At 43.8% G+C, this 13,538-nt stretch overlaps 1 long non-coding RNA gene across 2 annotated transcripts; it reads right to left on the bottom strand.

The window, feature by feature from the left end:
* Positions 1-4,247: 4,247 nt before the first annotated feature.
* Positions 4,248-6,169, bottom strand: LOC131395479 (uncharacterized). 2 transcript variants are annotated; one of them, XR_009216365.1, is made up of 2 exons: positions 5,573-6,169; positions 4,248-5,411 (listed from the first exon to the last, which is right to left on the bottom strand). It is a non-coding gene; the product is annotated as an uncharacterized LOC131395479 (long non-coding RNA). The 2 variants fall into 2 exon arrangements; XR_009216364.1 differs by having other exon boundaries at positions 5,733-6,169.
* Positions 6,170-13,538: the final 7,369 nt, after the last annotated feature.

Genomic DNA, 13,538 nt, shown 5'->3' with positions numbered 1-13,538 from the left:
CTGAAAAGCCAAGTTTTCCACTAAAGAATTATGAGAAATGCAAATAAACAAGAAGCTATGACCCCTACACAGGAAAAAAAAGTGGTCAATAGAAATTCTTTCTGAGGAAGCCCAGACATTGTAATTACTAGAAAAAGACTCTGAATCAGCTGAAATATGTCCAAGGAAACTAAAGGTAACCACGTCAAACAAACTAAAGAAAAGTATGAGAATGATGTCTCACCAAATAGAAAACATCAACAAAGGACAGAAATCATCAAAAAAGGACCAAATAGAAATTCTGGAGTGGATAAGTACAAAAAAAAGAGAGGAGAACTTCACAGAGGGGCTCAGCAGCATATTTGAGATGGCAGAGAAAGAGTCAGTGAGCTTGAGGACAGGTTACTTGAGATTATCGAGTCTGAGGAACAGAAAACAAAAGAAGAATAAAGAAAAATTAACGTAGCCTCAGAGGCCTGCAGGGCTCCATAAAGCTTATTAACACACGCCGGGTGGGTGGCCCAGGAGGAGGAGGAGAGAGAATGGGTGGTCTAAGAGGGACAGATGGAGTATTTGAAGAAATAAGGGCTGAAAACTTCCCAAAGGTGGTGAAAAACGTTAGTCCACATCCAAGAAGTTCAGCAGCTTCAAGCAGGATCAACGCAAAGAGACCCAACCTGGACGCAACATAGCCAAACTGCTGAAAGAAAAGTCAGAGAAAGAATTTTGGAAGCGTCCAGAGAGAAGCAGCTCCTCACGCACGAGGGATCTTTGTGAGATCAGGACCGACTGCTCATCAGAACCTCGGAGGCCAGAAGGCAGTGGCACGACATATTCAACGTGCTGAAAGAAAAAGACCGTCAACCAAGAGTTCTACAATCAGCAAAGCTAGCCTCACAAAATGAAGGAGAATTCAGACATTCCCAGAAAACAAAACCAGAAAGAATTCTAGGTTAGCAGAACTGGCCTACAAAAATACTAACAGGAGTGCTTTAGGCTGAAATGAAAAACCAGTAGAAATAAGAGCACCAGGAGAGGTAACTCTATGCGGAAATATAAAAACAGAATAAATGTATTTTTCTTTGTAACTTTCTTTCTCCTATCTGATTTAAAAGACTCCTGTGTTAAGAAATACTAAATCTGGTATTTATACCAGATATCTATACACACAATGAATAAAGATGTCACGTGTGTGATAAAAATGGCAACAAAGACGGAGGAGGGAGTGGAGCTCTACAGGGGGAAGAGCTTTGTCTATTATCGAAAGTAAGTTGAGATTAATCTGAGCCATTTTACTATGTTAAAATGTTGATGTATGTCCCCAAGGCAACCACTAAGAAAGTAACTTGTAAAAAATAGAGTGAAAGAAATGAAAAGGAAATTAAAATACAAATGATCTATTTCATACAAAGAAGGCAGTTATCGAGGAATAGAGAAAATAGAAAATAAGACATAATACATACAGAAAACATGGCAAAGTGAAGACATACATTTACCCTATCAATAATTATATTAAGTGTGACTGGATAAAATAATCAAAAGACAGAATGGCAGAACGGATTAAAAAAAGAAAAACTTGATCCAAATATACGCAGTCGACAAGAGACAACCTTCAGATTTGACACCACAAATAGGTTGAAAGTAAAATGATGGGAAGAAATACTACCTGAAAATAGTCTCCAAAAGAGATCTGTGCTGCTAATGCTGATCTCAGCCAACACGGAGATTAAGACAATTATTAGCCGACACAGTGGAGGATGTTTTATAATTATAAAAGGATCAATCCAGGAACAAGACATAACATTTATAAACAGGAGTTGGAGTTAGTACGCTTTACAGATGGCACATCATGGACTCCGTGGAGAGCAGCGGCTAGTTGTCCCTTAATCAGGATGTTCCTGGAAAGGATGGGAGCCAAGGCAAACATCAGTCAACCCAGCACCAGAAGCCATGGCCAACAACTGGCCCCCTCTGCCCATTTTAGCAGATATGGGGGAAAGGACTAAACCTTGGGAATCTCCTGCCTCACAGATGCCCACAATATAAACCAAAGTCCCGTGTCTCTACACATACTGAAGCCACAACATGAGTCCTCACAAAGGCGCTCCCTGTCCTCTGCAGAGTCCCATCGAGAAAGAGGGCGATCGTTTCGCTTCTCAGAATGCTCAGTGCGGGGCTCCTGAGTGAGGCATTCAGTGGAACTTGCACCTCCCTTACCAGCCTCAGCTGCAGGCCTCATAGAGACCCATCTGGTTTCCTTAAAGAAGTTTGAGTTAAATTAAACGAGAAAAGGCATATTTCAGCCACCAGTCAAATCTCAGGGTAAACTGTGATCAAGAGTCTGATTCAAGATTCTGACATTTGATGCTAGCTTTAAGCCTCACTCCTTCCTTTTCATTTACTGCCCCACATCAAGGCAAGCTGATAAGAAAGCCTGGGTGCTCCCTCCTTTGGTGCTTGTGGAAAATTCAAACCGCACAAGGAAAGTCACACCCCAGCCCCAATCCCTAAGCCACCACAAAAATCTCAAGTCAGTCTCCTTGCCCTGCTCTCTCAAGCCATTTTTGGACCTGCTGGGGACCACCCTGTTCTCCTCGTAATGCCTCATTACATGAGCAATACGCCTGTTCATGTCCTAGTGGTGAGTGTATGGCATCATGACATTCAACATCTGAATCAAAAAATTAGGGGACGGTGATACTGTGGGGCGATCACGCAACAACCATAAACCAACTAGACTCAATATAAAAATACACATTCTTCTTAAGGACACATAAAGTATTCTCCAGTTAGACAGATGTTAGGCAATCAAACAATTCTGGATAAATGTAAAAGGACTGAAATCATACAAAATATATTATCTGACCACAGTGAAATAAAATTAGAATTCAATAACAGAGGGAAAATAGGTAAATTCACAAACATATTTAAATTGTACAAGATACTCCTGAGTAACCAATGGATCAAATAAGAAATCACAAGAGAAATCATAAAACACTTTGTGATGAATGAAAATGAAAACAAAACATGCTAACGTATATAGGATGCAGAGAAAGTGGTTCTTAGAGGGAAATTTATAGTTGTAAACTTTTATGTGAAAAAGAAGAAGGATGTCAAATCAATACATAACTTTTCACCTTAAGAAACCAGAAAAAAGAGGAAACTGAAACTAAAGCTAGTAGAAGGAAGGAAGTAAAGAAGGAAGGAAATAATAAAGGTTAGAGCAGATGTAAAGAAACAAGAATGGGAAACAAGAGAGAATCAACAAAACCAAAATTGGTTCTTTGAAAAGATCAACAAAACTGACAAAACTTTAGCTAGATTGACTAAGAAAAAAAGAGAAAAGACTCTAATTTCTAAAACCAGAAATGAAAGTGGGGACTGTGAAAATTAATAAACAGAAACCTCAGTTAAAATGAGTGGGGGTCCAGCCCAGTGGTATAGCAGTTAAATGTGCATGCTCCACCATGGTGCCCCGGGGTTCGGATCCCGGGCGCGCACCCACGCACCGCTTGTCAAGCCACGCTGTGGCAGCGTCCCATGTAAAGTGGAGGAAGACCGGCACAGATGTTAGCCCAGGGCCAGTCTTCCTCAGGAAAAAGAGGAGGATTGGCATGGATGTTAGCTCAGGGCTGATCTTCCTCAAAAAAAAAAAAAAAAATGAGTGGGGAGGCCAGAAGGGGGAGCTCGAGCACACACACCACCCCATGTCAATTGCAGACCCAGCGGGAAGAGAAGTACTTGCATCTCCAGTAGGAAGTGACTACTTGCTACTCCAACAAGAGGAAAGAGGATTTCCTCCCTGCACGGCAACAGCACAGCCAGTGAGAGACTGTCATAACTCAGCCAACAAAAGGCCACTACACTTCTGAACTCCCTGCTTCCTCCCTGGACTCTCTGTTTTTAACAGCCCCTCCGAGCTCCCTTCTCCTCTGTAAAAGAACATTTCTCTCCTTTGTTTCTCTGGACTTGCCTGTGGTTCACCATAGATTGCATGTAACAAACTGCAATTCTTTGCTGTTCACGAATAAACCCATTTAGCTGGTAAAATAACTGGCTATATCATTTGTTTTAGGTCAACATTACATTACAACCTATTTTCAGAAATAGAATTATAAGAATACTATAAACAGTTGTACACCAACAAGTTGTATGATCTAGTTGAAATGGACAAATTCCTAGAAACACACAATCTACAAAACTGACTCAAGAAGATATAGATAATACAACTCAACAATAAAAAGATAAATGACTCCATTTGAAATGGGCAAAGGGTTTCAACAGACATTTATCCAGGGAAAATGTACAAGTGACAATAAGCACATGATGAGATGTTGAACATCACAAGTTATCATGGTAACACAAACAAAAATCACAAAGAGATACCACTCTTCATCAGGATGACTAAGTTCCTTTGTCTTTTTTTGACAGTTTGACTACGATGTGTCTAGGTATGTATCTCTTTGGGATATTTCTTCGAATTTGTTGAGCTTCTTGACATGTGAATTAATGTGGATTTTTCATCATGGTTGGGAAGTTTTCAGCCATTCTATGTCCAAATATTCACTCTGATCTTGCTCTCTCTCCTCCCCTCTGGGACTTCCCTTATGCTTGTGTTGTATCCCTGATGGTGTCACACAAGTCTCTGAGGATCGACGCATTCGTCTTTGTCCTTCTTCTTTCTGCTCTTCAGACTGGATAATCCCAAGTACCTACTTTCATGTTCACTGAATCTTTCTTCTGCCGGGTCAAATATGCTCTTAAGCTAGTTAAGTTTTCATTTCAGTTATTGTGGTTTTCAACTTCAGAATTTCTATTTGGTTTGTTTTAAAAATTTCTCTCTTTCTTTATAGTCTCTATTTAGTAAAACATTATTCTCATGTTCTCCTTTAATTTGTTAGACATGAGTTCTTTTGGGGTTTTTGAACATATTTTAAATGAATGATTTTGAATCTTCATCTAGTATGTCTAGTGTCTGGCTTCCTCACAGATAGCTCCTATTCAATGCTTTTTCCCCCTCAGTGTATGGGTCATATATTCATGAGTCTTTGAATGTGTCCAATAATTTTAATTTGAAAACTGGGCATTTTAAATATCATAATGTGGCAACTCTGGAAATCGGATCCTCCCCCAATCAGGGTTTGTTGTTGATGCTTTTGTTGATGTTGTTGTTGCTATTTGTTTGGTGACATTCCTGAACTAATTTTGTAAGGCCCTTCTTCTTTGCTGTGTGTAGACATTGAGTCTCTGCTGAGTTACTTCAGTGTTCAGCTAATGTATGCACAGAGATTAAATGCCTGGAACCAATGAGTCGCCCAGTCTTTGCTGAAGGGTTTTGAGGGCAGTGGAGGGGGACATGCCTTCAATTCTCCAGCAGTTTACCAGCCTGCCTCAGTTTTTACTTCCTTCTCATGCAGCGTTTCAAGGTCAGCCTGAAGTGAGAGATTGGTGAAATATATCTAGTCAGAAATATTTTGTTAATATATTTATAAACATTTAAAACATTTTTATAATCCCTATGGAAAAGGATATCCTGAGAGAGACACTAAGCTAATATGTGAAAATATTAAATAAATGAATGGAAATGACTCACGGGTGAATGAGTATAAGGAATCTGAGGCTCTGATGGGGACTCCCTCCCCAGGCTCTCTTTGCACCTGCCCTGGGTTGAGCCCTGTGCTCGGTGGGTCCTGAACGCCCACGGCAGCCAGTCCCCCTGGCCACCCTGCAGAGGAGGTTTGCCTCGGGCTCACACCATCTTCCCCTCCCTGTGTGTATCTTGCACGGTGACACACAGCCATGTCTTTGGCAGTAACGGGGCTCAGCTGTAGGACAACTGGTTCTTGGATGTGCCTCTGGAGACAGAGCTGCAGCTCAGGCAGGATGGGTTGCATTTTGTGACTCCAGAATCACTTAGTTTTCCGACCCACTGCTGCTCCTTCCCCGGGGGCTGGCAGATCCAGTACCAGCAGGAACCACTGGTTGTGACGGAGAATCCTGGGAGAGCATAGGTGACGGAGGGGGTCTGTGAGATTTCAACAACCTGGACCAGCTTCCATCAGTTTCACTTGGGACAGGACACCTTAGGACTGACAGAAAAATAATCAATTGTGACAAATATCAGGCACTCATACAAGTCAACCATTTTGGAAATATCTGAGATACTCGCAAGAGCAGTAACCACCAGAGAAAAGACACTCATGGTTTTCTGGTCAAGGTCCAAGACTGCTAGAGAACCCAGCCCACAGCAGGAGGGTTCTCACCAGATTCCGAAATCTAACCTGGAAGATGAAGGCCCCAGGCATAAAGCAGGGCAGGGCCAGGGGGCATCAGCCTCTGTTTCAGAATCAGGGGAGGAAGCATGACGCTCTCCCCAGGGTGGCCCTCCCTTCATTGGGATCCTGGAGCTCCAGGTCAAAGAAGCCATCAGACCACAGAGAGAGACCCCTGAAGGTGCAAAAATAAACTCTGAGAACGACTTCCAGCACAGCAGCATGAGCCGCTCTGCTCGCCCACTCCCCAGGAAGCTGGCGATGATTGTTTAAAACAACCATGAACAGCGTCTGGAAACGGTCCTAAAGACAAACAGCAAATGAAGAAACAGCTATTCAAGAACGTCTTTGACAGTTTAGGCAGAAAGGTAAGAGTCTGTGGCATGTGAACCAAGACTGCTCCCTCCCTCTCCTCTCCCAGGCCATCAAGGTGCAGACTCCTCTCTAGGGTGGTGTAGTCATGACACAGGGCTCCCCCTCCTGCAGCCTCAGTCGGAGGGCTTCTGTCATGGGAGGAGCAGGGCTTCAGCATTTCTCATCCTGTCCCAGGGGCCTGGTGCTGAGTCCCAGGGGCGTGCAGTCAGGAGATGGGCTCCCTTCTTCTGCCCCACTCCCACTCACAGAACAGAGACTCTGCCTGGGGCCTGGAGCACCGAGAACATGGGGTCCCTCATTGTCCTTGCTTTGGTTCACAAGATGGCGGCTCTCCACGCCAGGAGAGGTGAGCTGAGAGGACTCCAGGCTGCTTGCCCTTCCACCGAGGGCTCAGCTCCGAGAGTGGGGGTGTCACTCAGAGAGTGGAGAGGAGGAGAAACAGGCCATGAAACAGCGAGCTCTCAATACCTTCTCAAAGGATCTGGCTTCCTTCGCAACAGAGTTCAAGGTCAAGGGCACTCCCAACCAGTGGAGGTCATGTGACAGGCAACTGGGAGGAGATTCATGGACTCAACACAGATACAACCTAGGCTGTAGGCTGGCCAGTTTGCAGGAAGGAGCCATGGAATGAATAGTTGGGAAGAGCCCTCCTGGACTCAGAAGAAATATCAAATACCTAAATAAATGGAAAAACATCCCATATTCATGGATAGGAAGATTTACTTAGCATTGTTAAGATGGCAATAATCCCCAAATTTATCTACAGATTCAACCCAATACCTATAAAAAATCCCAGCTGATTTCTTCTGAGAAGTTGGCAATCTGATTCTAAAGTTGATATGGAATTAAAAGAAACCCAGAATAACCAAAACAGTGTTGAAAAGGACAGAGTAGGAAGATTCACACTTCCTACTTTCAAATCTTACCACAGCACAATGGTAATCGAGACAGTGCAGTACTGCCTCAAGGATAGAAGTAGAGATGAATGGAAGACAATTCAGAGTCCAGCTATACATCCAAATATCTATGGCCAACTGATTTTTGACAAGCTTTCCAAGGCCATTCAGTAGGTAAAGAATCATCTTTTCAACACATAAATCCTTGGAAAACTGGATAGCCACACGGAAAGGAATGATTGGACCCCCACCACACACCATATATGAAAATTTATTCAAAATGGATCAAAGACCTAAACATTAGAGCTAAAACTATGAAAAGTTTAGAAGAAAACATAGGGGTACAACTTCATGGCCTTCTCCTCAAGAAATTAAAATTTCAGGGGCCGGCCCTGTGGCTTAGCGGTTAAGTGCGCGTGCTCTGCTACTGGCAGCCCAGGGTTCAGATCCCGGGCGCACACTGACGCACCGCTTCTCCGGCCACGCTGAGGCCGCGTCCCACACACAGCAACTAGAAGGATGTGCAAGTATGACATACAACTATCTACTGTGGCTTTGGGGAAAAAAAGGAGGAGAATTGGCAATAGATGTTAGCTCAGAGCTGGTCTTTCTCAGCAACAAGAGGAGGATTAGCATGGATGTTAGCTCACGGCTGATCTTCCTCACATAAATAAATAAATAAATAAATAAATAAATAAATAAATAAATAAAATAAAATTTGAATTACCATATGATCCAGGAATTCTACTTCTGTGTATACACCAAAAGAATTTAAATCAGGACTCACACAGATATTTGCACACCCATGTTCACAGGGACATTATTCACAATAGTCAAGAGTTGTAAGCAACCCGTGTGACCATCTATGGATGAATGGATAAGCAAAATGTTATATATACATACAATGGACTATTATTCAGCTTTAAAAAGGAATGATACTCTCACACATGCTACAACACAGATGAACCTTGAAAACATCATGCTAAGTGGACTAAGCCAGTCACAAGAGGATAATACTGTACGATTCCACTCATATGAGGAACCTAGAGTAGTCAAATTCATAGAGACAGAAAGTAGAATGGTGGTTGCCAGGGACTAGGAGGAAGAAAAGAATGGGGAGTTAGGGTTTAACGAATATAGAGCTTCAGTTTTGCCAGATGTGAAGAGTTTTGGAGATTGGTTGCACAACAATGTGAATGCCCTTACTACTGAATCGTCCACTTAAAATGGTAAATTTTAGATTAGGTATATTTTACCACAATTAAAAAGTAAAATAAATTTTGTGACCTTGGGTTTGACAAAGGATTCTTAGATATGACACCACAAGCATGAGCAACAAAAGAAAAAATAGATGAATCGGACTTCATGAAAATTTAAAACTTTTGTGCTTTAAAGGACACCATCAAGAAAGTGGAAAGGCAGCCCATAGGATGGGTGAAAATATTTGCAAATCACAAATCTGATAAGCAAGTCATATCTGACTATTTACAGAACAATTACAACTGAATAGCAAAAGGACAAGTAACCCAATTAAGAATGGGCAAAGGCATCTGCAACAACATGGATGGGCCTGGAGGGTATTATGTTAAGTGAAGTAAGCCAGAAAGAGAAAGACAAACACTGTATGATCTCACTCATATGTGGAATATAAACCAACACATGGACAGAGAAAACTGTATTGTGGTTACCAGGGGCAATGGGGGTGGCAGGTGGGCACAAGGGGTGAAGGGAGACATATATATGGTGATGGACAAACAAAAACGTACAACCCAAAATTTCACAATGTTAAAAACTATTAAAACATCAATAAAAAACAAATTCAATGCAGAGGCTCCGTGTGAGTGAAATGCACCTCAGTGTCTTTTGCTACTTCTTTTGCATACCCCACTCCAAGACCCCTAGAGCAGGCCTGCTGCTCAGAACAAGTCCAGAGTCTCAGATGAGCAGGCCAGACAGCTTTGAAATAAAAAGAATTTTATATTTAACAGTCAATTTGTTTGTCAATAATACCTCAATAAAGCTGGGGGGAAAAAACCCACTTATTCGCCCACATACTAACAATAATAATACTACAATAATTAGACTGCCAAAAACAAAACAAAACAAAAAGGAATGGGCAAAGGACTTGAATAGACATCTCTCCAAGGAGGATACACGGATGGCCAAGAAGGCAGGCAAAGATGTTCCATATCACTAGTTATGAGAGAAATGCAAATCAAAACCACAATGAGATACTACCTCCCATCTATTATGATGGTACAATACAAAGTCAGATAATAACAGGCCTTATGGATGTGCGGGAAACAGAACCCTTGTACACTGCTGGCGCGAAGTAAGATGGTGCAGCCTCTATGGAAAACAGGGTGGCAGGTCCTCACATAATGAGACACAGTTACCCAATGCCCCAGAAATCCACTACTGGGAGTGAATGAGTGAACAACTGTGTCTATAAAAGGCTTGTACAGAAACGTTTATAGCAACATTATTAATAGTAGCCAAATGGTGAAAACAACTTCAATATCCATCAAGTTATGACTGATAAAAAAATGTGATATATCCATATAAAAGGATATTATTTGGCCATAAAAAGAAAAGTATTAATAGATGCTAAAACATGGATGAAGCTTAAACACATTATGTCTAGTGAAAGAAGCCAGTCAAAGGACCACATATTATATGATTCCATACATATGAAAGTCCAGATGAGGGAAATTGAGACAGACAGATAGATATAAGTGGTTGCCAGGAGGGACACAAGGAAATTCAGAGTGACTGCATAATGCGGATGGGATTTATTTTTTGAGGTCTGAAAATGTTCGGCAATTAAATAGTAGTAATGGTTGCACAAGATCAAGAATGTACAAAAAGCCACTAAAATGATACACTGTAAAATGGATAAAACAGCAAATTTTACATGTTATGCGATTTCTACATGAAAAAAATTTAAATAATACAAAATATGAATTAACTAAATTATATGAAAGAAAGTGATGATTACTCAAAACACATCACTTTTTTTTTTCAATTTATCAAACCTATATATATTTTTTTTAATTGATGTTTTATTAGTTTTTAACATTGTGAAATTTTGGGTTGTACATTTTTGTTTGTCCATCACCATATATATGTCTCCCTTCACCCCTTGTGCCCACCTGCCACCCCCATTGCCTCTGGTAACCACAATACAGTTTTCTCTGTCCATGTGTTGGTTTATATTCCACATATGAGTGAGATCATATAGTGTTTGTCTTTCTCTTTCTGGCTTACTTCACTTAACATAATACCCTCCAGGCCCATCCATGTTGTTGCAGATGGGATGATTTTGTCTTTTTTTTATGGCTGAGTAGTATTCCATTGTGTTTGCATATACCACATTTTCTTGATCCAATTGTCAGCCAAGGGACACTAAGGTTGCTTCCACTTCTTGGCTATAGTGAATGATGTTACAATGAACATAGGGGTGCATAAGCCTCTTTGGATTGTTGATTTCAGGTTCGTTGGATAGATTCCCAGTAGTGGGATGGCTGGATCATAGGGCATCTCTACTTTTAATTCTTTGAGGAATCTCCATACCGTTTTCCATAGAGGCTGCACCAGTTTGCATTCCCACCAGCTGTGTATGAGGGTTCCTGTTTCTCCACATCCTCTCCAACATTTGCTGTTTTTTGTCTTGCTGATTATAGCCATTCTAACGGGTGTGAGGTGATATCTTAGTGTTGTTTTGATTTGCATTTCCCTGATGATCAATGATGTTGAACATCTTTTCATGTGCCTATTGGCCATCTGTATATCTTCTTTGGAGAAGTGTCTGTTCACTTCCTCTGCCCATTTTTTGATCGGGTTGTTTGTTTTTTTGTTGTTCAGTTGTGTGAGTTCTTTATATATTATGGAGATCAACCCCTTGTCAGATGTATGTTTTGCAAATATTCTCTCCCAGCTGGTGGGTTGTCTGTTCATCTTGATTCTGGTTTCCTTTGTCTTGTAGAAGCTCTTTAATCTGATAAAGTCCCACTTATTATTTTTTCTTTAGTTTCCCTACTCTGGGTAGGCATGTCATCCGAAAAGATTCCTTTATGACCAATGTCAAATAGTGCAAAACACATCACTTATGTTCTTATAATAATCAAGCCAAAGACACACATTTTGGGGTAGTAAATTCTGATCCCCCGCACATGTTACTTTCAGGATAAAATCCAGGTCCTATGGCCTGGCGAACATCCTGTAGCAGAGGAGTTCAACTTCCAGGAATTTGTGAGTGGATTCTGAACACAGCTGTGATTAAAATTAAGTCCTGGAGACTATCAATCACTGATGTTACATAAGACAAAAGTCCTCATTACTCAAAACACACCACTTGGCAAGCGTTTCACCACGTTTTCCTGTTCCTCTGCATCCAGGTTGTTTCTGTCTCCTTGACCAGCCACGTGGTGAGAAGCTGCACCTGGGTGGCTGCTGCCCATCGCCTCCCTCCAGGAGCAGGACGTCATGTTGGCCTGAACGGCCCACAGGGGCAGTGTGTCCCACAGACACTGGCAAGGGCAGCCCATCAGGACTTTGAACAGCAGCAGCCCACCCGGGCCTGCAGGCGCCCTCCCCACCCCTCACGGACCTCCCCCCACACCAGGCTCCAGGGGCAGTTCTCTCCCTCCAATGCCCCTTACTGCCCATGTGTGGAGCGTCAGCTCAGTCAGGCAGGACAGCCTTCTGGGTCAGTGTGGGCGCAGCAGGAACACAGAACCACACTAGGTATTTCCACAGGGAGGATCTGACACAGGAACGGGTGGCAGGAACACCTGTCTCGGGGAGCCCCGGGCTGGCAACTGCAGGAAGCAGCTGACACCCTTGAGGGGAACCCAGGGAAGGGGCTGAAATGATCAGAACCTGGAGACCTGGAGGAGGTCCAAGGGCAGGAGACCCAGACCTCTGGGTGGTGTGGGAGCCACTGGGGCAGCTGGAGGCTGGTCTGGGAGCCTTGACCCAACGGGGCCAGCAGGTGAAGGCGACAGCTCCTAACAGGACAGTGCAGGCCTGGCCATCGGCCTCCTACAGCCTGGTCCTGAGGTGAGGACCGCAGACAACAACAAGAACAACCTGATCCTTCAGTCTTAAATGGAGCTGTGTCCTGGCTACTGAGCTGACCTGACCCTCTCCCGGAGAAGGGGGCACAGGCCCTCCAGCTGAGGAGCCATTCTGCCAACGCTGGAGCTTCATCCTGTCGCCACCCCAACAACACCCATGGGAAATGATGGGGGACAGGAAGGAGGAGGGGGGTGGAGTTGCACAGAGATCCTGGCCCTGTGCTCTGGAGCTCCTGCCAAATGCCCCCGAGTCGTCCTGTCTCCCCCCACAGCCGCCTCCTCACCTCACGGAGCGCCCAGTGTTCTTGTTCCCGGGGGTACTCTGGCGAGAGGGCCTGGAAGGCTCCTCGGGGGCAGGCCGCATAGCTGCTGGGTCCTGACTTGCAACCAGGAAACACCCAACCCCACCTGGAGCACGGACTCAGAGCCAGGAAAGGACAGCGGATTTCAGAGAGGGGGCTTGTGACAGCCTAGGTGTGGGCTCTGGGGGCGGGGGACGCCCTCTGGGCCTGGAGTGTGGAGTCTGAATGAGGGCCTGGTGGGGCCTTGCCTGGGGACAGTGGGGGGCTGCAGCAGGGTTGGGGCTGGGTGGGGGAGAGGGTGGGTGACTTCCAGGCTGGGGAAAAGTCCCCAGGGCCCACCCACTCCCCTAAATGAGAAAGTGGGTCAGCAGGACCAGGACCAGACCTGAGTGCCTGGGAAAGGAAGCGTCCCCTCAGACCACAGCCCTTCCTCCCACCCCGCCCCAGAGTAACTTGACATTCAGTCATTTGTTCCGCCCTCCTGGTGCTCAGCCAATTCACCAATTTACAAAACACCAGGAAATAGAAATTTCTGAGAAATCAAAAGTACCCTGGAGAGGGAGGGCCCCCAGAGCAACGGACCCACAGCTGCTCAGGTCTCTGCATCGGTAACTCCACTTCCCAGCCCTTCTTCAC

Source organism: Diceros bicornis, chromosome 31 (assembly GCF_020826845.1).
Source record: "Diceros bicornis minor isolate mBicDic1 chromosome 31, mDicBic1.mat.cur, whole genome shotgun sequence".
Classification (NCBI taxonomy): Eukaryota; Metazoa; Chordata; class Mammalia; order Perissodactyla; family Rhinocerotidae; genus Diceros; species Diceros bicornis.
Note: the sequence above shows the minus strand (reverse complement) of the source record. Positions and strands in the feature narration are given on the sequence as shown.